This window comes from Anser cygnoides, chromosome 9 (genome assembly GCF_040182565.1).
Source record: "Anser cygnoides isolate HZ-2024a breed goose chromosome 9, Taihu_goose_T2T_genome, whole genome shotgun sequence".
In the NCBI taxonomy this organism is placed as follows: Eukaryota; Metazoa; Chordata; class Aves; order Anseriformes; family Anatidae; genus Anser; species Anser cygnoides.
Window position 1 is genome coordinate 4032229 of NC_089881.1, and position 25514 is coordinate 4057742.

A 25514-nucleotide genomic window follows, 5' to 3' on the forward strand; every position below is an offset into this window, starting at 1 on the left:
CGTCCCTCTTGCTTCTGCAAAGCAACCCTACAGACCAGGGCACGTTCAACAGGATTTTTATTACCACAAAAAGTCAGGCACTCAATGCACCAGCCCTCTCTGCACGATGGCTGTCAAATCCTCAAAAAAAGGATTTCTTTCCCCTGAGGTGTTTATGATGTCTGGGGTTAGGCTGAGGTTAATGCAGTGTCCTCTTCTGACCGCAGTATAGATGAAGGGGACATTGCACAGCTGTTTTTCACCTCGCCTTTTGCTTGGAGGCTGATCGTTCCCTTAGATCTGCTCGTATCATTGCACATATATAACCCCTTTTTGACCTTGCCAAGTCAAAATATTCAGTTAAGAAGGATCCTACAGCTTAAAAATATTTAAAATATTTGAATCATTCCCGATCACTAGCAAAAACTGCATGAATAGTGATTCTGGCAGACCTGAGGGTGTTGTTGAATGGTTGTGGCTGCAGCCTGAGATGGACCTGTGGCTACCAAGGGTGCTGCCTTTGGAAATCTTGGCCTTTGCTGACAGGACAGTCTCCACCAAAAGAGGCTGATACTGATTGGAAAAATGTGAGGCATTGCTCCTTGTTTACGTAGGAAGGGGCAAGTTGATCCACAGAAGCTTATCCCTTGCTCATGAAGAGCATTAATATGTGTTTTTCTAAAGAACCATGAATATGTAAGAGTATAGCATTTGCTTCATAAAGAAAGCCACATGCCTCAGACGAGTGCTCAAAATTTGAAGTTACTCATTTTCATTTTATCTTATAATCCTTTTTAATGGGGTTTAGTTGCAATGTTAATCTGCATATGTTCAGAAGTAAAGTAAATAAATAATCACTCCTGTCAAACACTTTCCCCACAGCCTTCTCCATCCTAACATAAATTCTCAGTGTTTGATTTGGTTGCTAAATATTAGCATGTGTTGATGTTGAAGTGCCTTGGATAAAACAGTATTTTCTGGCCATTGTTCTTTGCATTGTTTCAGATAACTTGCATGCTCCAGCAATAACTAAAACAGATTTGTTGGTACTGGAAGCTACCGTTAAATGTTAAGAGGCGTTAGTGAGCACATTTAATTGAGGCGGAACTATTTTGCAATGATAGATCTATGAACACATTTTATTTATGAAGTATATATATTTTTTAAATGTAGAAATTGGCAATGGTGATTATATTGGTTGGAGAAGTGGGTGGAGGATAGTGCTGCTGTGATGGGCTGATCTGTCCATTCATGTCATTAGTACATACAGCCACAAAAAAGTGCTTATTAATGATGTTAACATGCATGTTAACATTTTGGTTTCGTGATTGTTTTTTCCTTCAGTAAAATTATACCTGCCTGTTTAGCAAATATGTTTTGATAATATTTTTAAACAAAAATAATCTGTAACCAAATGATCGTCTTGATGTTTTTTCATAATTATTCTTACAAATTCCAGACTTTAATAAATATGATGTTATAAAACAAACCCTTTTAAATTAAAGTACAAATTTGTCAACAACATGGTACTATCCTATCTTATCCCTTTATGTATTCTGTTGTTTTGTCTGACACAGAAGAGATCATTTCTTTAAGTTGGAAAATGAAAAAATGGGATCTGTCCTGCATCAGCTTGTCAAACTCAGATGCTCAGGAGTTGGTTGGTTTTTTGGTTTCAACTGGAAGTTGCTGGTTATTATTTGTTTCTTTCTGCTTCCTTTACTGGGGCAACTTCAATCCACCCCCACGCCCAAAAAAAATCTATGCCGAATGCATTTATTAGTGCTATAGGTTGAAAATGAATGGGGTTGGAAAAATGGTTTGAAGCAGTCTGCAGGAGTACTAGCAATGCTGATAGATGTTTTTTGTTTGTTTTGGAAGGATTGCCGTGTTAAAGCTAAATTTGTTGCTGAGTTGGCACATATGTTGTCAAGCTCCAGATAAATTTTCATTCTTCTAGCCTTTTATATTAACCTATTTAATTAGCATTTAAAATGTCAAGTCTTTTTTTTTTTTTTTTTTTCTCCTAGCAGAAGTACAAGTTCAGAAAGGAAAAAGGAAACTCAGGCCACGTTTGTAGGTATATTACAGTGCTGTCGCCTTACTTTATGCATATTTAAGAACTAAGCATCCGTGTCCATCTTGCTACCAGCTGACTTTTAGCTGATGCTTTTATTCATGCCCTCTATAACACTCAAGGGCTGTGTAATGAGTAGTATGTGTTTAAATGGGTTCTATCAACTCAATATGCGTTGTACTTTAGTTACGTAAGTCTACTGTGCAATAACCAAGATTAATGCGCAATATGAACAGCTTTCACGTTTGCTTTTGAAATGATTAGCCAAAGCTAGTACTTGGTAGGAGCTTAAGTACAGCACATCAACTGTTAATTGAATCAGTCTGGATAGATGTATAAAATGCTTTGTTCTGCGACTTAATTCACCTAAGCTAGTTTACCTTGAAGAAGTGATACTGAAAATAACTAATAACCTATCCTCTTAAAGTGAGAGTGAATCTTTGCCCATCTCTTGTGTGACCTCCCACCCATCTTTGGGTGAAGCCTATGTTTTTGGCCTGCAAGCCTTGAGGCTAGTTTACTGGTGTAAAGTTACAGTATTCACACTTGTCCAGTTCACCTTGTATTTATCTACTTATTAATAATTTCATTTTGCTATGACTTTGAAGATAGCATAAATAAGCTGTTTGTGAACGTACCGGATGCCCATATAAAATTATCCAGTCTGTAGGATGGTGAATGGAAAAAGAGTGGAAATTGGAAAAAAAAAATAAGGACTTTGAGTTTGTAGAAAAGGTCTTTTTTTTTTTTTTTTTTTTTTTTTTCTTCCTTTTGGGGGCCTCTAATATGACACTATTCTCATAAAGGATGAAATGAGAAATCTAGCTGAGATGGGGGGGACCATGATCTGCCCCACACACTTCTTTCCAAATACATGTTCTGAAAAAACATGTGAAACTTCTATGAGAAGATAAGGTGGAGACTAATAAAAAAGCAGACATTATTAGAACTTCTTCATTTAAATACATTCACGTTCTACATTTGGGATAACAGTAACGGGATAATCAAATGTTTGTCTATGCTTGCAATGGATGGGCCTCTGGGAGGGAGGGGGAGCTTGGACACCTTGTGCCTCATAAATTGTACCAAGAGTAAGTTTTCTGTAAGAAGCTCTGTGCTGTTCTGATCTACTGATCTGAATTGGTAGATGGTTTGAAAATCGGTGCTTTGCATTACCAAAATGCATGGAAGAAAAAACAAACAAACAAACAAAAAAAACATGCAAAAGTAACTGCTGGGAAATACCCCCAACATTGCACAACCTATGAAAAGGTTCTGTTTGGTAGGTACCTCTCTGGCTGCTGGGACCCCCAGCCTCCTATTTCTGCTGTATTAGGATACTTGACAGTTATATTTGCAGATTGGCAGCAAACAAATGAAATAAAACTTATGTACACTCTGTAGATTAAACAAATAGAATTCATCTTTTCGGAGAAATCAAGTTAATCTGTAGGCAGCTAAATGATATTGAATCACAATGAGATAATGTGTTGTGACTGGAAAAAATATATATATATTTATGCTTTTTCAGCTGCTCTCAGGCCCTGCTTGTATTTATGGAAAATGGAGCACAGAGTATTTGGAGGAATGAGACCTGACTGGAGAACTTGCCTCCTGTGTTTGTGGAGGATAGAATGTCACAGGGAAAAATTATTACAACAGCAGTGATGCCACAGAATTGATAAAAATACAGGATAACGTCTGTGACAATTTGCCAGTAACTTTTGAAAAGTTCCTCCTTACAGTTCTGTTCCTGTTTGAGAAGTCAAAGGTTTGTGGCATTTTAAGTATACTGTATGTGGTAGTCACAAAATCAGTCTTTCTTGCATACTTTTATTTTTTAATTTTAATTTAACGTCATGAAGCAACGTTCCTGGTGCGGAAGAAGGCCTGGAAATCCCGGCCTGCTGCTTAAAGCTGGCCTGTACAGGGACAGCAGTGGGAGCAGGCCTCAGGGCCCACCACCCTGTTTAACTAGGAAATGATAGCTCCTATCTCTCATTTTCTTGTTGTTTGCTTGTTTGTTTATTTTTTAAATAACCACTTATCAATTAGACTGTGTAAAATGTCAGTTATTCTGTGAATCTTTTATTGTCAACAAAATGTTGAAATGTCAGGGTGTTCTCAGTTTTTTCCTCAACAGTGAGATACTGCCCCTTCAGGTTTATTCAGCGTAGCATAGTGCTGGTTTTCCACTTCTTTGAACGTTAACTGAAAAAGAAAGGATTCAGTTCTTTCTAGACTGTTTGGAAATTTGAGGAATGCAAGAGTTTGAGGACAACAAAATTTCTCACAGCCTGATTCTTTCTGCAGTCAGCTCAGGTGAGTGCAAGGCAAACTCATCTCTTTCTGTCCTCTGGCCATATTTTCTGAAATCAACAATGAGATGGTGGTTTTTCTTTTAAAAAGTTTACAGAAATGAGGTGACCATGGTCACAGTCTCGATCCCAAACACTACAGCCCATGGAAGGCCAAAAAGTGGTGGTTATTTGTCTTTTAAATATGATATGACTGACCTGAGAGGAAAAGGGTGTCTTCCAGCAACCTTTATGTACTCCCAAGTTTTCAGTAACTTCCAGCAACCTTTATACACTCCCAAGTTTTCAGTAACTAGAATTTGATTATATTTTCTTCAGTGCAGTCTGAAGACCCTGTGCACTGAATCTGAATGCTTTCACCTCCTCAGAGGAGGAAGTCATCGATGTCCTGCCTAGCCTGCCGTTTTACCTCATCATCTGGCTTTCCTCAGCTACATGGCAGAGTAATCTCATTCATACTGTCAGTGTGCCTTTATCAGCAGCATGCTTTGCATTAATTTTAGCTGCTTCTCAGTGGGCCTGTGATGGCCATAATGCTGCCTGTTGCTGGAGCTTGCTGGCTTCCCTCAGTAACATGGCCCTCCTCCCATCCCAGCCCTCAGTGCCACCTAAGGGGCACCCCCTAGGAAAAGGTAAGATGAAACTCTGCTCTTTCCCAAACCTGCCAGAAAAGAGTTTGCCTGGGCTGATTCTTTTTCAGGCTTTCCCTGTGTGAAGTGGTGTGGTAATCTATTGGCTCATCACCAGTCTCTCAGTCATGTGGCTAATCCAGAGGGTTGTCATCTGAGGTGAGAGATGAGGGGAAGGATCTGAACATGACGCATGTATGTGAAAGATCAAGACACTTCTGTCTGCTGTGTTATTTTTAAAATTAGAGCTAACAATGAGACGCGAGCAAGCTGTTTGTTCTTACCTCCTCCAAAGCGCTGTGTGAGTGTGGATAAACCAGTTAATATTGTTGTCTTAGTTTTTCATATGCAAAATGAAGATGATTGTTACCTTCTTCACAGAGCTGCTAGGAGGATTAAATATAGAATAAGAACTACTCAACTCCTGCAGTGTTGAGTAACACAGAATTACTTGTAAAGAGAATACGTGAGCTTCATTGTTGCAGAACAGTAGTACTATCCAGCCCTTCTTCTCTCTCCAGATTTCCGCTTTAATGCTTCCTCTGTTCTTTTTAGTGTTATCTTGTTCAGTCAGATCACTTGGTTGCTGGAAGGTCTCATTCTCTATCCCAGCAGTCCCCTTCGATCTTGTGTTTCTTTTTAGCTGTTGCACAGTCAAAGTGTTCCCACCAGAATGTAAGTGTTTTGAGCCAGGTCTGCAGTTCTTCTCAAAAACCTTCTTTGTAATCTATTAATGGAAGTCACACTTGTCCCCGATTGAGGAGAACATACCAGCAAAGCTTTCTGGAGACATACTGTGAGTAATATCACTGAATTGACTTGGACTTACATGACCCAAGAATTAGGAAAAGTGCGAAACTCTTAACTTGAAATTGGCCTGGTGCCACTGGGTCATGCAACTACAGTCTCTGCGATTTTTATGAGGAGCAGATGAGCTTGTAGCATTAATTTTTTGGGGAAACAAGACTGTTTCTCCACAGTCTAGAATTAGTTTGGTTTAAAAAGGCTCTGTCCTCTCTGTTATCTTTGGTTGAAAATGATGGCTGGACGGAATACCAGGTGTTTTTGTCTGGCTGGGTAATTTTGTTCCCGACTAGCTAGATGCCATGATTTCATTGGAAATAAGACCTCTGAAATAAAAAGTGAGCTAACATATTTCTTCTTTTCCTCTCTTTTTCCTTTCTAAACATTATTTCATGAGTACAATTTCAAGTACTGTCACAGGTCACAATACTACTCAAAAGTTGTCAACTTCCAGTGTGGATCATAGCAACCTATTAAGCTTATTCTGGTTCTAGAAGAGAAGTAGCAAGAAACTAGAAGACTAATGGCTAAGTGAGTTTGCTGCTTTCTTTTGATGAGATCCAGAATGAGCTTCGTGTTAGGAGCAGAGTCTCTTCCACCCAATGTGTTTGTTAACACCTTGCTGGCTGGCAGTGCAGTGAAATTGTTTCCTAATGAAACTTCCAGCACTGTAAAATCATCACATATCCTTGATAAGCAAATAACACAGTGATAACAGTAATGTGGGTGTGTTCATCCATTTTCGTAGCAGTGTTGTTATTTAAGCAAAATGGTTGTCAGGTATAACAGCAATATAAACTGATGCCAAATAGGTTAGCTCTTTCAAGCAGAGCTCTGATGAACATCACAGCTTTAAGAATTTACTGTTTTGTTTGGTTGTTGTTTGCTTAGTATATTTTTGCTACTTAGTACCTTTGTGTGTGTGTGTGCAGGGTTGAAAGCACTTTCAGAAGCTTGTCAGTGAAGAATCTATGATTGATCACATCACAGTAGACATTCAGATAGGTTCTCTCTAATAAATTCATACTTGATCTTTATGTAGACACTTATTGTGTCACTTTGCAGAAATCAGCAGCTCTTCTAGCTCCAGGGATGGCCAGAAGTTATTTTGGGAAATTACTGGAAGTGCACTCTCAGTCTGAAAATAGTTCAAGCCAATTCTCAAAAAGAAGAGTTGAGGCATGAATGACATACAATTCACATAGGTAACTGTCATTAGATATAATACTTCCCTAAAAAAAATACTTCAATAGCTATAATGAGAAGGAAACCAGAAACAAAACTCAATAAAGGAAATAAATTACAGGTCCAATGTACTCACATTCCTCCTGTGTCATCTTTGCCTATTTTGTTGCTTTCAGTATTTCTGCATTTTTATTTATTTATTTTTATTTTTTTAAGGAAAATTTACCCAGCAAACAAGTCAGGTTTCTTATGTTTATCATTTACATTCTTGGTTTGTAATATTGACAAACCGAATTTAGATTTACGACTATCTTTGATTTAACAGCCTTAGTGTTCTTCTGTAGTTCCATCTTTAATATACCTATTTGGTGCTACTGCTGTACTACAATACTCTTAGTTAAATTGTTACCTCTCTTAACTAAATTCTCTCTCCAAGTGTAGGACTGTGCACATTTTCATTGATCATGTAGGGTTCATGATCAAAATATTCAAAAAAACCCCTCCCGATACAGGTTTTACCTCCTGTGCTTCTGCAGAGGAGAAAGGTCACGAGGGTTAAAATGTCAATGCTGATTTTGCTGCAGTAAATACAATGCTTCCATATGATCACAACTTTAAATTCCTTCTACAACTTTGTCACTGCCAAAATTAATCAGGGTAATGTATGGCAGAGTGAACTGAAATATGTGAACATGATAAGGTATCCTGACGTCCTCAAGTAGGAAAAAAGCATTCATTTTTCAGAGTAAACTGAGTTAAAAGAAGATAATTCTCTAGACCAGCAGCTTATTTTGAAAATAATTATATGATATAAAGTAATCTAAGACATTGGTGTTTGTATGTTGTTTAAATAGTGTAGCTTGCAGTGAGGCTGCTTAAACAAAGGAGGGAGTTTGGTGTTGTGAGGATTCTTTGTTTGGGGGCGAAGGGAAAGGAGTGGTTCCCTGCCAGTGTTTTAGGTAACGGGAACTGCACGTGGGCTTGTGTGGGAGAACATCATGCACAGCTCCCATAAACCAGTGCCATGAGGCACAAAGCAAATAGGGACTTGTATTATTATCGGTCACTCAATCCCCTGGTTTAGAGCCAGTTTAGGGGGTGGAGAATAGAGGTAACAGTTCCTCAAATCAGCAAAATTCGGCTGAGCTGAAATTTAGGCAGTAGTCTCAAGCTTGGACGTGTTTACACAGGGAAGCAACAGGTTAAAAAACGTAGCCAGCAAAGACTGGAAAAAGCTTAGCACAATCCACAGCTGTGATCTTTGCCCACGGACACTGCATGACCAGCGTGAAGCTTGGCTGCTGACCTGAAGCCGGTTGGCACCAGAGCGTCGATCCTCTCCGCGCCGGCCTTGCCTGACCCCGCGCAGCACTCGAGGCCTGCGGGGCAAGGTGCACCTCACTGTCAGAGGGCTCAGCCCGCGGTCACCAGTGTCCGCGGCCCTTCCTGTGGAGCATCTCCAGTGCTGTGAGGTCTCTGCCACCAGGTCCCAGCCCAGCAGCAGCTGCACCCAGTCCATCTCCAGCAGTGGGAAGCCACGCATGTGCAATCAACCACTCATCCCCAATGGGGGAAGTTATGGGGCCATTGTTCAGGTGTACAGTGGCAACATACCTGAGTAAAAAAAATGAGCGTGGTCCTCTTTTGGTTTTATAATTTATGAATATGTCACTGGAAATAAACACAGGGCTTGTGTGCTCCAGGCAGTGTTTAAGGCTGTATATTGCTCTTGTTTCACTGCATAACAAAATCCCCACCGCAGATGGCAGCAAGGCCAGAGACAAAGCTTATAATGAATTGGTGTTAATATTTTTTTTCCCCACATACAGTTAGAATTTTGTAAACATTTTTGTGTTCGTATCTTCTCGTCTATACAGAATCCCTGCGTCCTCTGCACCTGTGTGGAAAATCTACAGCTGCTCTTCGAGTGACGTGACCTAGATTTTAAAACAAAAACTGCCCAGGAGGCTTTCAGCTGTAGCCTTACATTTTAGCTGGAACTGAACTTTCCAAAAGTACGTTGGCCTTGATAAAGTTCTGGAACGGGTGAGCTGAGGAGGGAATTCTTGCAATTCAACCCTGGCTTTCAAATCCAGCTAGTGTAATTACAGTTTTGCTACTGGCCAGTAGCGCTGCTCTGGATAGCATCAAAGCATTCTTGTAAAACATTTTGAACTACTCCCAGTGACCACTTCTGTGGTCAGTATATAGTAACTTCTCAGCACATATTAAACTGTGCCTTGTCCAAAGAGTTGTGCAGTTTCTATATGCAGCCACCAGCACAGATCTGTGTGAATTAGCCACGTACCAAAACAACCAGGTAATTGTGAAGAACAAATAATTTGAGTAGCTGGGCATCGAGGCGTTCATTGCATAACTGCACTTCAAACACTGTCTGGAGTCAGTGGCAGCTTCCCTGGCAGGATCTATCATATCGGCTCCTGCATCTGGAATGGGCTGTATCAAAAGCTTTAGCAAATCTATGCCTACAGAAATGCAATTTGACTTTAATCAATTTTATTGTTAAAGAGGAAAACGTAGATAAAAGCTTTAAGACTGCAGAAAGGAAAAGCTTAATTTATAGGAAGCTAATTAATTTGTTTTTAAAATGTTTTTTTTTTTTTTCAGTCTCTTGGCAGAGGGCAGCTTGTTTAGAGAACCTGACTGGACGGTAGCAGAAGACAGCATCCATAGCGGTGGTGTTTCTCTGTGCGAAGGTTAGTGAAAATTACTTGTATTTGTTTTCTTCTTTCTCAAAGGAAATGCACTATGGCCATCCAAAGGAAAATAAAAAGAAGGAAAAAATGAATTAGATAGTAGTGTAGTAGATAAGGAAGGACATACTGGGAGAAGAATCAGAAAGTGACTATCAAAGTGTGTGTGTATCAATCTGTGTGTAAAAACAACAAATGTACAAACAGCACCTATTGCAAACTAACCAACAGTCACAAATCATCCTTGAAAACTCTATTTTTGTCCCACAACAGCCTTAACATCTGTATTAAGTAGGCATTTATTCATAATTGGATTACATAGTGAATTACAAGTGATGTTTTTTGTTTGGATTCAAATTATGGCTTGCTTTATATTGCAGTTGTGATGCACATGTTGTAGCGGATGTTTTTAAAGAGGAGTATCTTTTAGAGGAAACGTTCAATTATTTGTGTTTTAAATGTGTAAAATATTCACTCAGGACTCAATTTCATTAACAGACACATTTCTGTGAGATTGGGGTACGGTTCAGCAGTTTCTGTTGAAGCAAGGGAAGTTTGGAATTATTTTCCTGAAGGTGATAGTCATCCTGGATCTCTGTCAGTGTAAATGCAGTCAGTATGTGATCCTTGCTTCTGAGCACGCTACTTAGTAAATTAGACAATCCTTTTGTATTGCTGGTAGGTTTGAGGGCTCTCTCTTCTGGAAAAAGACAAATACACAGATAAATCTACCTACCTATTTAGATGATACCTGAAGAATTTCTCTGAAATGCTTGTGCAGTATTTTGGGTATATATGCAATACAAAAGACTGGCTTAGAGAAGGAAATACATTGAGGCCAAATGTTTACGTTACCTGCTGTCATTGCATATTAATTCCGGTTCATATTTATAATACTGTATGTAATGAAAGAAATGAAATAATGAAATTTCCCATAAAGTATGTAAGGTTATCATAGTCGTCAGTCAGCCTATTCTGATAACGCTGTGGAGCTAAGCATCAATTTTCAAATGCTCTCCTCTTCCTACTTTTCCTATCAGCTTGCTGCTGCTATTCTTAACTCCTAAGCAGACAGCATTTGTGTTGGAGGAAGATGAAAAGGAGGTATTTCATGTCTGTGTTTCTCACTGAGAACAGTTTAGAAGCTGGAGAGATACATCTGAACGTTTGTGCGAAAAACAGTGCAAATAATACAAACCTATGAGTTTTCCAATGCAGTATTGTTTTTAAAACAGGTGAATTTTTTACAAGGTCATTAGCAATTACTTCAATGTGACAGACATAGAAAGTGTCCTTATTATTTGTTTCCAGGTGTTAGAATAGGCCCGATTTCCCTAAGTGTGAGGCAATGACAGATACTGTCTTCTCCATTGGGATCGGAGGTTATGCAGCATTTCTGAGAACCAAGCCACTTGCTGCTACTTCTGCACTCCTGAAATTAACTTCTTAAGGCATTCAGAACTATAAAAAGTGATTTATATAATTCTCTGATATTGTGAATTATTTGCAAAACCCTTGTATTTTCGGGAAAAATAGAGCCATTCTTATGACATCCTTAAAGAGCAACAGACCTAAAACTAAACAAAACAAAAAAAATCACATTTGGGTAAGCTATGCATCATTTTGGGGTTTAAATCTTTCTTCTTTGCATTTTATTAGGATTTGCAGTGCTTTTTCGGTTCTTTTCTGTTTAAAGGAGATAGTGCTGATAAAGAAATAGCTCTTTTCCTGCTTGGTATGAACTCTTGCCTTTAAGTTAATAAACCACATAACATACATGCGCATGCATGCACATAAATAACAATTTTTAGAAAGAGAGAGAGGTGAATGCTGTGAGAACCACCTCAATAACTTTATGAACTTAAGTGCTGACTGCTCTGAAGAGTTATGATCCTTCTGTTTAATGGTGAGCATTGCTGTAGGGTCATATTACTATTCTTTCTGCTGTATATATTTGCTTTCCTTCTTGCAATAAAAAGAACCCTTGCTTTTATTGCAGGCATTTCCAATTTGCAACAGATCAGCAACCTACTGTTGTTTCTTTGTCAAGGCAAGGCCCTCAGTACCTGTCCTTTATGGGGTTTTCCAGGTGATTTACTAGCTATGACTTTCCCTTCGTACAACATCTGAAATTTCATCAAAATAATTTGGAACATACTGGAATCAAATAAACAGCATAGCTTGAAATATTTATTTTCCAAGATAACCACACTAAAACTTGCCAAACCAAACATTATCATTAAAAATGTGGCTCAACAATAATGCCTACATCTGAACTGGATTGGAAGGGGTTTCATGGGAAAAAGTTCTCTCAACAATATACTCTCTACTTGGAGTAGAGGAAGCATACCTAATTTAAATAAGTTTAAACTGAAGCCGGTACTCTGGCTTATCTTTATTACCTGCTATCTTTTCAGAGTCTGTTTCTTTATTTTTAAAGTGCTAGCTCAAGAAAGTTCCCCCCTCACTTTTTTTATTTTTGTTTTGTTTTGTTTTGTTTTTGAGGAGTCATTAGGGAAAGTAAACTATATTTCCATCAAAGTCTCTTCTTCTGCTTTGCCTTTGAATTTTGTGACTTTGGGACCCCTAACAGAACACTGAGCTAATTATTGGCTATACAGTGCTTGGGGAGTTCAGCTTGAAGTATAATTTGTAGCATTTGAAACTAGGAAAAAATAAAGGTTACATGATGAGATTATTGGAAAGGAAGTGGGAAGAGAGAAACTGGATGTTGGGCTTATCAGCTTTGCATTCAGTACTGGAGACAGATTCCCAAATTTAGTAGTGTCATCTAAGAACAGCTCATGCCTTTTAAGTGGCTTAAAGGCTGAGGCTCTGAGAGGCAGTTTCCACACTTTTCATAATCTACCTGAAGTTTGTTAATAGAGTTATGTCTGTCACAGATGGGAATGACAGAGCAGGGCATATTCTTCAACATTGTCACCTCGTCCAGCTCCACAGGTGAAGACCAGCGTGAGTTGATAAAGCCAGCTGCTAATTTAGTTGAAATGTCTTTTCCCGTCATTTTTTTGTGAATGAAACAGGTGAGATAAGTGCTCTGAGGAGGATGGTGGCAGAGGGTGAGCCACGTGAACAGTTTGTCTCCCAGGGACTGGATAGCAGTAGTACAGATGCAAAGCACCAGATCAAGAGGATAAGGGGATTAAGTAGTCAGGGTAAATTCCTCTTCCTGATAAACTCAGTGGAAACTTTGCTATTGTCTCTGATTCTTTAGCAACGAGAGCTATGATTAATCAGCAGTGTGGAGTTTGTCTTCTTTTTTGTGTGCAGTTTGTTCCACGAGGTTCCTAGGAGGAGGGAGAGGGGATGGTGAAGCATTAGACTGCCGTGCTTTCAGCTGGCCTTTCCTGTCCTTTTCACATAAACTTTTCTATCAAGTATCATACAAGTACATGCCATCCTGCCTCCTGAATGAATCTAGTGTTTCATTTTGTCCTTGCTTAGAATTCTCAAGTTGTTTCTTTTTCCTAGACATCAGCACAGCTAACGTTTTTTCCTTCCTATAGCTCCCATTGCACTTTGATAAATTTTGACTATCCTTTCACCAGCTTTATTGTCACTGATCGGTGTATTACTGTTTCCTAGCTTGTCATTTAATAACTGAAATACTAGGACATATAAGAACATGGGAAATGACACGTGTCACCCAGTTGTCATGTTTGGAATTGTAGCAGCTCTGTTACACATGATACAGTTGTAAATCAAAAGTTTCCATTGACCTGGAGCTTAGAAGGGTACTCTCAGTACAGTATTTGCTTAGTCAGTTTCACTGCTCTTGATATAAATATCTGTTGTTTTTTTTTTTAAAAATTATTATTATTATTCCTATTTCTTATTTCAATTTGCTATTCCTAGTAAACATACATTTCTTTAGCCTGCCCTTGTCTTTATGGGAAAAGACATTTGCAACCATTCTTGAGATTGGGTGGAAGGTTTTGATTGTAGATTGATTGGTAAAGAGTGTATAAAATCTTGCATGTTTTCTGTAGGCAAGAAGTTATGAAAGTGTAGAGAATTCCTGCAGTATCAAATGAGAAAATGATGTTTGTTTAAAAAATGGCTATTGGCTATCTGAAATAATTCAGGATAGGAAGGTTTTATGAAGCATTATAAATTCAGGGCTGAATGTATTTGTCTCTAAAATTTATCTAAAGTCAAGAGAAAAATTAAAGATGATTTAGTTCTGATAGTGTAAAACTGAGCCACATTCAGTAACTAAAAAAACTTGTCAAAAACACCTGCTTTCCACCAGGACTAGCACATGAAAGCAAATTTAGGATTCTGAATTCACCCTGCTTTTGAGATGCAGCCTGCCAAGATCACATAATCTCTCTAAAAACTTTGAGATCTCAAACACTGATTTGCTTCAGTATTTTCAGGTAATTTTTGCCTTGCCCTAATGTCTTGCTTGTGAATTTCAGACATGGTGGTGTTATTTTACTGAAGTTGAGACTGCATGTGTCAAAATCAGCTTTCGAACGGAAGGATTGTTTCAGCCTTAGCTACGAAGAGGCCATTGTCTCTCCAGAATAAAGTAGTAGATATTTCAGAAGTGCTTTGAAGTTGTTCCAGCCTCTTCACAGAGCTGTGAAATCTGATAGCTCAGCTTTTAAGCTGTTTGTGAAAGCACAAACTGTAGTACTTGTGGAATTCATTCAGTGACTTCCAAACTGGAGCCTGGCCTGGGAGTGGGAAGAAAGAGTTTAAGAAAAAGGGAGGAAAAAAAAGGCTTCAGTAGTATGTGGCAGTTAACTGTCAACTTTGGCATCTTTTCAGATTTGCGGCTTCATGCTTTCTAGAGATAAACTGTGACTTTTCCCCAAGGACTGGAGGATTTTATTTTCTTTTCCACTGAAACTCGTAGAGCTGTATGACTGCAGGAGCTAAACGAAGCGCAGAACTACCAGCATCATGCCTGCTGTGCTCTTAGATGGTAAATTTATGGGTGCAGGACATTTCTGGGAGCTTGTTCCCATTTGCATTAGTTTCTCAATGTTTTCCATTTGTAGAACAGATAAATAGGACCCCCATCTATCCTATTTATCTACAGTACATGCTGTGTAGTGTTTCATCTGGGTTTGCTGGAAACCTTTTTTTCCATTAGCAGGTGTATTGAGGATGTTCTGTGGGCTCAGAGCATTCCTGTGCACCCTCTGGGACAGGCGAGCTGGTGTGAAAGCAGAGAAGGAGCAACCCTGGGAGTAACCGCATCCTGAAAACATCAAACTTTCTTATCCTTTTCATTGTCACTAGAGCTGAAATACGAGTGGGCAGCGAGGCCTCTGTTCCTGCTGTGTAGCCTGTTGCTTTTGTTTTATTTCAATAGAGATGAAGAAATGTATTCACTTAATGTCTCTTCCTAGTGTTCTCTGGACTTGCCTTGACTATGCAGTACGCTGGAGTCAGGACTTCAGTTTTGTCCCAGCTCAAGTCTTGTCCAAATGCAGAAATTTTGAGATGAGGATGGTGGTAGTTTTGCTTGAGCTGCCTGGCTTGTCTGGTCAAATAGGCTACAGCTCGAGTTAACACAGTTTGACAGCTGCTAACACAGTTATTCTGTGCAGTAATCCAATCCCTCTGTGCAATGCAAGTGTTATTTTGCAGCGCAGCCGCTCTCAGCTAATGATCCCAAAGAGTGAGAGATGAGCATTCAGCTAACAATCCCCAAAAGTGAGAGATGAGCATGACTTACAACACTGGAGGGGGGAGAATGTGCATTTCTACTTGCCAAGGACTGATAGGACAGATTCGTGGATGTGTAGGTAAAAGTCAGAAAGCTCAGGCTAAAACAAAATTGCAGCTACTAAGGCAGGAAGGATAGCAAGGACATACCTGAGTAATCAAGTAGAGGAAAGTAGGTGTTTATTACTTAATGAGGAAATGAGCGAATAATAGGTGACCTAGGCAAAGGTATTCGATGTCTTTCTCCCTTCAGCCACCAAAGAAAAGATGAATTGTGACCAGATGCTTAATGCAGTTAATTTTAACAAAAAACAGACAGAAATAAAAAGGAACAGGTCAGGTGTACTTGACAGATAAGACAGATTATGCAAGTCAGCAGGACTTGATACTATATCCTAGAATATGAAAAAATTGCAAATGCTAAGCTATCTGCCATTATCTTTAAGAAAATTGGAAGATGAGTAACTCTCCTGATGATGTCAAGAAGCCAAATGTATTATCTGTGCTTGAAAATGCAGGGGAATCTGAGAGGAAGGATATCATGGAGAATTTACAGAAAGCTAATGCTTATTCACTATCAAAAATGGGTAACGGTCTAAATTATTAGCTGATACTTTAAAATCTGTATTGTCCTCACGAATATGATAGATAACTACCATGGTGCCACTGTGTGTGACTGGTCTAGTAGATTTGGTGGAACCTTTTTTTCAAAGACAGCTAGGATACAGTCCTACATGATGTTCTCATGCACAAATTATGTTTTTATCATGAAAACATGGTATGGTGAGCACACAACCGACCGAAACATCCCTGGGATGAAACAGCAAATGGGGATTTAAAACTTCTAATCTAAAGACTGCCAAGGGAGGTCATGAAGACTTTGTTGCTGGAGTCTTTTAAAAGCAGTGTAGATATATGGCACTTGATTGCACCTCAGAGGTGGGGTTTGGACGAGATGATTTCCTGAGATTCCTTCCACTTCTCTGTTCTTGTGACTGTGACGTGAGGGTGACTGGGGAGATATTAACTCAAGCACAAATAACTCAAGTTAACTGTGCACTGAAGACGCAACCCTCCGCTTAATAGAGGTCGTTTTAAAACCTGAATGGGAAAACATGGCTTCATACGTGGTAATAATGTCCCAGGAGGACATCCCAAGATGAATGGTAGCTTTGAGAGTGATGTGGATTGATTGGAGAGGCTCCAAAGAGTAAATGATCAAACAACTAGAAAACAAGCCTAGAATGGGGACTGAAACTACCTGGCTTGTTTAAAGAATAAAAGACCAGAGGAGACATTGCAAGACTCTTCAAATACAGAAAAGGCTGCTCTAAGGAAGAGCTGTGTGTTGTTTGCAGAGAGTAAAAGCTCTGTGGTAGATGGAACAAGAAATATTAGAACTAAATTGCAGCAGAAGAGATTCAAAGAAGACAGGGAAAAAAAAAAAGAAAAGTAGAAGAAGATGAGGGGAAAAAAAGCCTGTCCAAAAGCAGGGGCAGCAATGCACTGGAAAGGAGAACTAGGGGTGATTATGAAATCCCTGATAGTCAATCAAGAACAGGTTAGAGAAATATCTCTCAAGAATGACGTGGAGAAACTTGTTCCTACTTCGGGACCTGGGATGGACTAGATGTCCTTTCAGTGTCCCTATCTGATTTCTTTTTCGAAGATCTTTTTTCTCCTGAGTAGGAATGTTTTGCCTTAATAGTTGAGGTATGTGGGGATTAAATTTATTCATTTACTTTTCAAAATAGAGTTGTTACTCTCTGTTCCTAACAATCCTCTTGGCCTGGCAAGCAGGGAAAGCAACCAAGGCTGCATCTAAGATTTTCACATTTCCATTCCTTGCTTGTCTGTGTCAAGGAATATCTGGAGGATAACCTGTCCCCTACCCCACTGCAGCCAGCATTGCAGCTTGTGTATGGGAGGTAAGAGATGCTATTTCTTTGCATGGAAGACTGCAAGCTGTGAACAGCTAGGCCATATTTAATATCCAGACATTGCAAATGAAGCTGTTTTATGCAGTTGCTGTGTATGTGGATTCCTAATTAGCATTTGCAACAGTTCTTCAAATAACACCTCGGCTTTGGCTAATTGCATATATTCAGATTCTTTTGCAAGTAAAATCCTCCCCAGCTAGAGCTTATGTTTAAATTTTCATTGTCTTTTTGGTGCTATGCTGTTTGGTGCTGTGATGTAAATTAAAGAATAAAATAAAACTGGATGCAGAATGCAGTTCAAATTTAGGCAATGTCAGATAAGATTTCTGAGTCTAGATCTGTAAAAAACTACAGAATGATCTGTCATTTCTGTTTAAGAGTTCAGAAGGAAGCAGACAGTTTGGATCAGGCAACAGTCTGCAGTGATGTGTCCAAAACAAGAGCTTTTGTTCCACACTGGGCTGATGCATGCCATCAAATATGCGAAGAATGCAGGGCCGTTTGTGGTGCTACTACAGATACCATCACAGGGAAGCTAAGCACCCAAATTCCTGTTGAAATAACATCAGTTAAGATGAAGGCAGTCAAAATAAGGCAAATTCAAAGCAGGAGGATGCCATAGCCTGCAAGCGTGCTAGTGTTTGATATAAAATGATCTCTGTTTTTCTTTGAAACCCATCATTTGAAGACCTTTCCCTCAAGCAAGTGCCTGGCTCAGGCAATTACTCGTGAAACCTTTCAGGGTTGAAGGGTCAAGGTTAGTTACAAGAAGGGGTTTACGAATTTTGGATCAGCTAGTGTGATTTCAGTGAAAATCTATGAAGACAACATCCCTTACATCAGGAAATGATGTATTTCCAATTGACTTCATTTCCAAAATCAAACATATTCCTATATTTGAAAGCTCTGTGTGTAAATATGTATGGATTGGAGAAGTTGCACTGGTTTGTGAAAAGGTTTTGTCAATCGCTCTGAGCGATTTTCTTACCCATTTCAGTGGTGTTTGTTTGTTTGTTTTAACAGCACCACAATTAATAGTTAAGATTGCATTCATACTTTAAAGTGAAGTGGGATTTATTATTGTTTTTGTGCATGAAAACAGTGGTTGAACGTAACCAAAAATAACTGTTTTTCAGGGAAAAAAATATCTTTCCAGAGAATTGTATTTAAATGTATTTGTTTGCTTGGGAATTCAAGCAAATTAAGAGTAACTCTCTTCAAATTTTACATCTGTAATGCTCAAACTGTCAAGGATGTTTTAGAGCTTGAAATTCTAGGCAGGCATAGACAGAAATCCACTCCAATAGGTTGACTACCTTGATAATAATTGAAGTGAGCAAAATTTCTAACATACTACATCATTAGTAGTAGATGAAGAATTAAAAAACAAAACCAAACACAGCAAGCACCAAATTTGTCAAATGGCACATCTGAACTCTGACACTTGCCATTTTTGGAATTAGCTCCTTTGGACAGCTGGTAGGGTTCATCTTCAGTAAAGCAAATATTGTACAGAAGTGAGTTTATCTTTTACTCCAGAATTTGAGGCAAAATAAGGAGCTACATTTCTCAGGACCATGGCTCAAGAGGTTGCTCTGTGTCAGGACCACCATCTGCTGATGCTTGTCAGTGTGCTGCAGTGGGAGGCATTTTTCATCAGCCCTAGGGTAGAGCTAAAGTAAATCTCTTCTGCTTGCCGCGTGCAACTTTAAGACATCATAAGCACAAGTAAGCGCATCTGGAGAATAGGAGTTCATAGCTATTAAACACCATAGTCTCAGCTGGTTACAAGATCTCCTGTTGGAGGGAGACTAAGGGGACCCTTGGACTGACCCAAGCTGGCTCTTGTGATGCTGAAAATCAGAGTGCTAGAAGTCAGGGTGCCTGGAGGTTACCTGTACGGTGTCACAGAAAAAACAGCCTGCAAAATACTGATTAATATGGAAAAGCAGGCAGGTGGATTGCAGCAGCAGGGGCTGGACCAGCAGTGAAATGGGAAACCAAGCAGATTAAACTCCTTCTGGAAAGCTCGGTTGGTAGAAGCAATGGTTTGGATGCCAAGCCCCTGTTAACCCATCTCATCTGGAGGAGTCACTGCAGAGAATCCCCCCAGCCTCTGTGTCAAAAAAGTAATTGAGTGATATGACACCACAAATTCAACACAACTGGTATTTTACTATTTTTAATTCAACCTCATTTTAAATTATGCTTCTTTTTCTTAAGCACTTAATTCATATATCAGATTAACAGATTTTCCTGCCTTTTTAAATGGAAACTGTGTGCTAACCCAAAAATTAGGGGAAAGGGGAAATTTATTTCCAGTGTCCGTATCTTCCATCAATGAAAAGATGGACAGGAATCTTTGCAGAACTGAGTTTGAGTTCTAATGGACAGGTCTAGTCAGAGCTAAAAGGAAATTTCACAATATATTTTTTGTAGAGAAGGCTCCCAGTGCTAATGAGCAGCTGAATCTGTCTCAGGGAAACAGTATGTTACTAAAAATAGATTGCAGCCTAACTGTAACTAAAATCAGATTGCAGAAACCAAGCTATTTGGAGTCCTGATTTCTGCTGCAGGAGATGAATCTATTACAACCAGCTCTGATTATTATGTATTTTAAAATGTGCCGGCTGAGCCCTGTTCTGAAATTAATGCACTTGTGAGCTTCTATCAAATACGGTTGTAGCATTCTCTGCAGATTTTCTTCAGACTCCCCAAAGCCAGTGAAGATCCAGTTTGTGGTTATGAGGCCAAAAGGAAAAGCACTGCATGCAATCTATTTATAGAAGATGAAGCAAAACAGTGTGATAAAGGGCAAATGAGAGCCTACAACGAGAGGCATCTCTCCGTTCCCAGTCACATGCTCTTTACATGCAATTTATTTTTTACTATACAGTGTTCCGGGGAAATGAAATCACTTGACGACAGCCTTAATTTTGAGTAGAAAAGAGCCATTCAGGGTTTCTTTACTGTTTATAATACACTCACTTGTGGGTGTTGCTGTCTGAGAGGTTCTGTTTGCAGGAGTTTCTGCAGGGGCCAGGACTTCTCCTGCAGGTGTTTGCAGAGATGTGACCAGAGGCTGCCCCAGGGACATTCAGGACGCAGCATTCAAAGCCAGCCTCAGAGACAAACACACAGCTCTCACTCATGAGCCTCAGACGTTTGGTACGACACGATAAGCAGCCACCTGCTCTGACACATCGACATTTAAAGGCAGTAGGATAAGCACAGAAAGTGGAAGCCACCTCTTCCGAGTTTCTGTGTGCCAATACCCACTGAACGCATAGGTTCCTGTTCCCTGTTCCTGTCCTTTTGTTCTCAACGCACAGGGCAAAGGACTTCTCTGTCCCAGGAGAGTGTCTACATTCACTTTAATTCAATACTTTATTTCTTAGGTGTGATATCTCCAGGAAGGGGAATGGTGCTGAAGAAAAACTGGGTGAATTATATTCTTGAGGTCCAGGCAGATGAAAATAAACGGCTTCTCAGGTAGCTTGCTTTCTTGTTCTCTTTCCCTTTCCTTTGTGTTTGTGATAAAGTTTGAAGGAGGCTGAAGAAACTGAAGTTTATCTTCCAAATATAGAGAATGTTACTGTCATTTCAGAGTATTTTCCTAGACAAGGTGATTTATGGCAGCAGGCTTTTTCCCTGGACGTTAACAACACGTTTGCAGGTTTGCAGTGCGTGCGCTTCCTGAGCTCCTCACCAACATCGGTGGGTCAGCCATCACCCAGGCGGTCGTGTCTCACCTTTGCCAAATTACTTTTCCCTCCAGTGAGCTCACAAGTTTGTTTAAAAATATTAAGACTAATTCTGCATTGTGACAAGTGTAAGAATGGATAAAATATCAAGGCTTTAATGCTTAGTGATGCTGCATGAGAGCTAAGCGCCACAGCTAGGAAGCTGGGTAGCAAGGATCAACGAATGTGATGCATCTGTCTGTATTCCCATATGTCAGTCTCTCAGACAATTTCACAGATTTGCTAATGGGGAAAAAGGCTTTTCAGTAAAGCTTCTTCAGGGCCCTTACAGAGATGTGAATGTACTCCAGAACCTTGATGAGTGATAAGAGGAAACACTGAAAGACAAATTTCCACTGCTGTTTCTTAGACACATGACCTCCTTCATAAGTCAGGAGTCACTCGGAGTTTAAAGAAATCAATGCTGGCTTCCTCCCAGGATGCGAACTCTCGAGAGCTCTGTTTTATGTGCGTGTGCGTGTATGAATGTATACACACACATATAATGCTATTTCCAAGTACTCAGTGGGAAATGAATGGAGCTGCAGGAGCAGCAGAATGGAGGACTAATTCTGTATCCAGTGCATAACCCAAACACTGCGGCTGAGTTGATGCCAGGGAGGAAGGCAGAGCAGGAAAGCCAACCCTGAAATGAGGTTGGGGGATGCCCTACAGAGCTTAGTCCAGTGTAATGGCTAGAAAAATCCCCACCTGCTCTGATCCTGGGGCGTTCTTGCTGAATGCTAGAACTGACATAGACAAAGAAAAAAGGGAAGAAAAAATAAATTCTGAAGTGCGGAAGAGAGGAAGAGTTATTTTTCAGCAATGCATGCTGTGGAAGACTTACTGGGTAAAAGAGAAAATGGTGATTTTGAAATGCCCTGATGGTTCATAGTGGTGGTTGTGCAGATACATCGTGCTATGCTTTCCCTCCACACCCTGGACATCCCAGTCAGACCAAGCCTGTCTCATGTGGAACACTGCCCTTACAACCAGCAGATGGGCAGACGGAGCAGAGGAACAGATGGGGGTTGTCAGTACCCTGCTGCCTTGGCGAGGAGGGACCTGCGAGAGCGGCGGGACGGGTGCCCCGGCCACCCAAGGTGGTGCTGGTGGGTGGAGCGCGGGTGGTTGGAGCTGCCCAGGCTTGGCTTTGCCTCCCCCCTGTAGGTGTTTCTGAGCACGCTGTGAAGTCTCAGCTCATCTGTTCCTGTCTGTTGTGGCATCTCTGGTATGTTTTCACTTGTAGTCATTTGTGCCTGCAGCCGGTACGGCTCTCCCTCGAAGTTCGGATACAAGCAGAGCTTGTCAGTGCGTTATGGATGGAGGAACAAAACAAATCCTCAAATGCTGGTTCCCTTAGCAACAACCTGGAGCGAGGGTGAGTCCAAGAGAAGGGCTTTAAAGCTGCAGTGCTGGAGCCCAAATGGACACAAATCTGCCTCAGCGCCCTGCCTGTCTCAGCCTGAGCCTCGCCTCTTGCTAACACGGAACAGGCTGATCCCATTCATTACTGTCACCTTCAAATATAAACCTGCTGGAACAGATAGCTCTTCACAAAGCCATTCTGTACTCCCACTAAGTGCTGACAAACAAGACTGTGCTTGTAAGAGCACTATAAAGTGGCAGTGTGTTCTTTCTTTTTTTTTTTTTATTTTTATTTTTTTTAAGAAGATCAAGAGGGACCAGAGACACAGGACACCGGCTAAGGGATGTTCAGATTACCAGACTTTGTGATGAAGAGAATGTGCAGCTGACTGCATATGCTATTCCAGAAAAATAAACACCCCTCTTAAATATCTAGCCCTCTTTCCATCTCTGAAGGATTTCTGCCGGGTGATGTAAGCATCTGAGGGGAGAGCTTGGAGCCTGTGGGGCTGCCACCCTGGTGCTTTGGCGGGGTGGAACAGCACAGCCTGCAAACTCCAGGGCATCTACATGCTCTTGTGTGCTCTCGGCTGTCTATAACTGGCTTTTGTCCTGAGGCTCCAGCTGTGGGGTAGTCCTTCGGCACAGAAGTGCCTCCCCTGGCATAGCAGGGGGCTGAGTGCCTGGCAGAGCAGGGGCTGGCTGCGAGGGCACCCACTGCCTGGGTTTTAGCTGAGCTTTCACTTCGAGCAGCTTTTTGGACTCACTGTAAAGTAAAGCAGCCTTTACTCAGAGAGACTTCTCTGGCACAGAGGAAGCGCTTGGACTGGGAGACTGCCAGATCTGCAAGTCTTGCTGTTAATAGACATGTTTTGAAGCAAGCATTGATTTGTAAAGTATTATGTAAAGTGATAGGTCTCTTTCCTGAAGAGTGGCTGAAACTTCAGAACAAAGCACTAAGCCTTTTATGTATTTCTTTTTCCTTTGCTGTTACTGTGTTAAAGTCTCCCGCATGAATACCTTTGACTATGTTGTGAGAATTCATCTATGTCTGCTCCTTGTTTCTCCTCTGAAGGCAGTGATATGAAAGTTCAGGTAGTTATCTAGGTGTGCTTACCCAACTTCAGGTTTAAGAATTTCCAAAATATACCCGGATTGCTGGCTTTGGACTCCAGCCCATAGACACACGCAATTGTGATGCAACATGTCTGATTCCCTGCATTGTTACCTCCCTTTTCAGTGCTTTGCTTATACTGCAGTAAGATCTAAATGGGCTTCACTGTATCACGAGTCATACGCGAGCACACATGCAGGTCTGTATGTATATAGAAACAGGGAGATAGGAAATACACCGTGATACTTTGAGTGCTTAATGTGTATGTGTTTGCATAACAAAATCCAGCCTATTCTGTTTCCATTTTTACAGGGACTTGTCTGATTACTTAATCCAGACCTCATCCTACGCTCGCTTACTGCCAAAGCTAACAGGCAGGCAGGAGGTGAGCCGAGTGGTGTGTGGTTAGTCCCCATACACGTTCTCTCTTCCTTCTCTTCCCTTGCTCTGCATTTTGCTTTCTTTCTCTCTTTCGCTCTTTCCCTCTTTCTCCTTTTCTTTCTTTCTCTCCTGTGTTTTGTTGTCATTTTAGATTATGCGTTGCTTAGGTCAGGAGGCTCTTCACCTACGTGTTTACATTACGCCTAGTAGTACTGGGCTCTGATCCCAAATTTGGATCTGTGTGCTAGTGCAATATAAATAATAATAAGTGTAGCTGCTTTGGCATGCAGTCAGGTTGGAATTGCTGCAGCTCTGCTGTGCTTGTGGGCACTACCCGTTGCAAGACCGTTTTCTTATTTTTTTGCCTGAAAGTTACGCTGTGTACAGTACAAATAAACCCCCAGCACAATAAAATAATAAACAGCAACAGCATGGCAAAAACTTTAAGCTGTGCCAATGGTGAATGTATTTTCTTGCAAGACTGCAAATGTGCTGTGAGCATTTCTTGGTTTGTTAGCCATCTTGGGATGTGTAAATATAACTAACCCAATCTAGGCTTTCATAGTGGAGTTTGTTGGTGAGTCTGAGGTCAGAAACCCCCTGAGGCTCAAAGGATAAGAGAAACAGGTGCTTTCCTGGAGCCTTAGATGTTATGCTACTATTAGTTTCTTCCTTTCCTTTGGGCTTAATAATGTGCTCAAGTTGGTACATTATAACTATGGTAACATTTATAATAAGAAATTATGCAAATACAGCAACAACGTAATTTTTCCAGGCTGCTTAGCAAGTAAATGGTTGTGTACAGAATGGCCTTCAATGCTAGGAATATCTTCCTGTCAGAGACAGCTCCTGTTATTTACGATGGCAATAAAACTACTGATTATTATTGGACGAATTTCTCAAACAGAAAAATATCAGATGTTTTACTTTCAAATCCTTCAGTATGGAACAAAAGGTATGGGTTTTCAGAAGTTTAGTCCCTGAGGATAAACAAATAAAGTTGTACAGAGCACACCTTGCTAATATGATTGCTCCTTATTAGCATAATAGTTTTCAAATAAACAACCTGCTAATGTCTCTAATAAGCAATTACTCTGTGATGAAAACTGCAAATGGAGCCCACTGGTGGATAACAGATAACAGTAAAATCTGTCAATAAAACAAATACTGTTCTGCCTGAGCAGCTCTCTTCTTTGCTCCAAGAGAGCAGAGCTGCCTAGGTATTTTTATAGGCTGAGATTTGACAGCCAGGCATGTTACAGCACTGCTCTTCTGATATGCTGCTATGACATTATGTGGAGTCTTTACACTTTATAATGTGAGTGTTATAACTTAGTTGGAAGCGACCTACTTGGGGTACTCAGGCCAAAGAAAACCACAGTAGGATGAGTGTTTGCCCCAGAACAGTGATTTGCCAGATTATTGTTTTTTTTTTTTTTTTTTTGCTTTCATAAAGCGAAGTTCATAATTAAAAATTCAGAGTCCATCCTATCTCTGAAACATGCAAATGAATGGAACTTGTCTCAGCATTCTTTCTTCTTGCTATTCTAAAACATAAA

The 25514-nt window shown here is 40.3% G+C and overlaps 2 long non-coding RNA genes across 2 annotated transcripts in view; one reads left to right on the top strand and one right to left on the bottom strand.

Annotated features, from left to right (window-relative positions):
• Positions 1-4134: 4134 nt before the first annotated feature.
• Positions 4135-5132, bottom strand: LOC106036269 (uncharacterized). Its single transcript, XR_001207212.3, has 3 exons — positions 5036-5132; positions 4351-4425; positions 4135-4267 (listed from the first exon to the last, which is right to left on the bottom strand). It is a non-coding gene; the product is annotated as an uncharacterized lncRNA (long non-coding RNA).
• Positions 5133-13584: 8452 nt separating this feature from the next.
• LOC106036254 (uncharacterized) overlaps positions 13585-25514 on the top strand; it is a 272871-nt gene continuing 260941 nt past the window's right edge. The window contains exons 1-2 of the long non-coding RNA XR_010833503.1: positions 13585-23773; positions 23887-23959. This is a non-coding gene — a long non-coding RNA (uncharacterized lncRNA). The remainder of the gene's footprint in view (positions 23774-23886; positions 23960-25514) is intronic.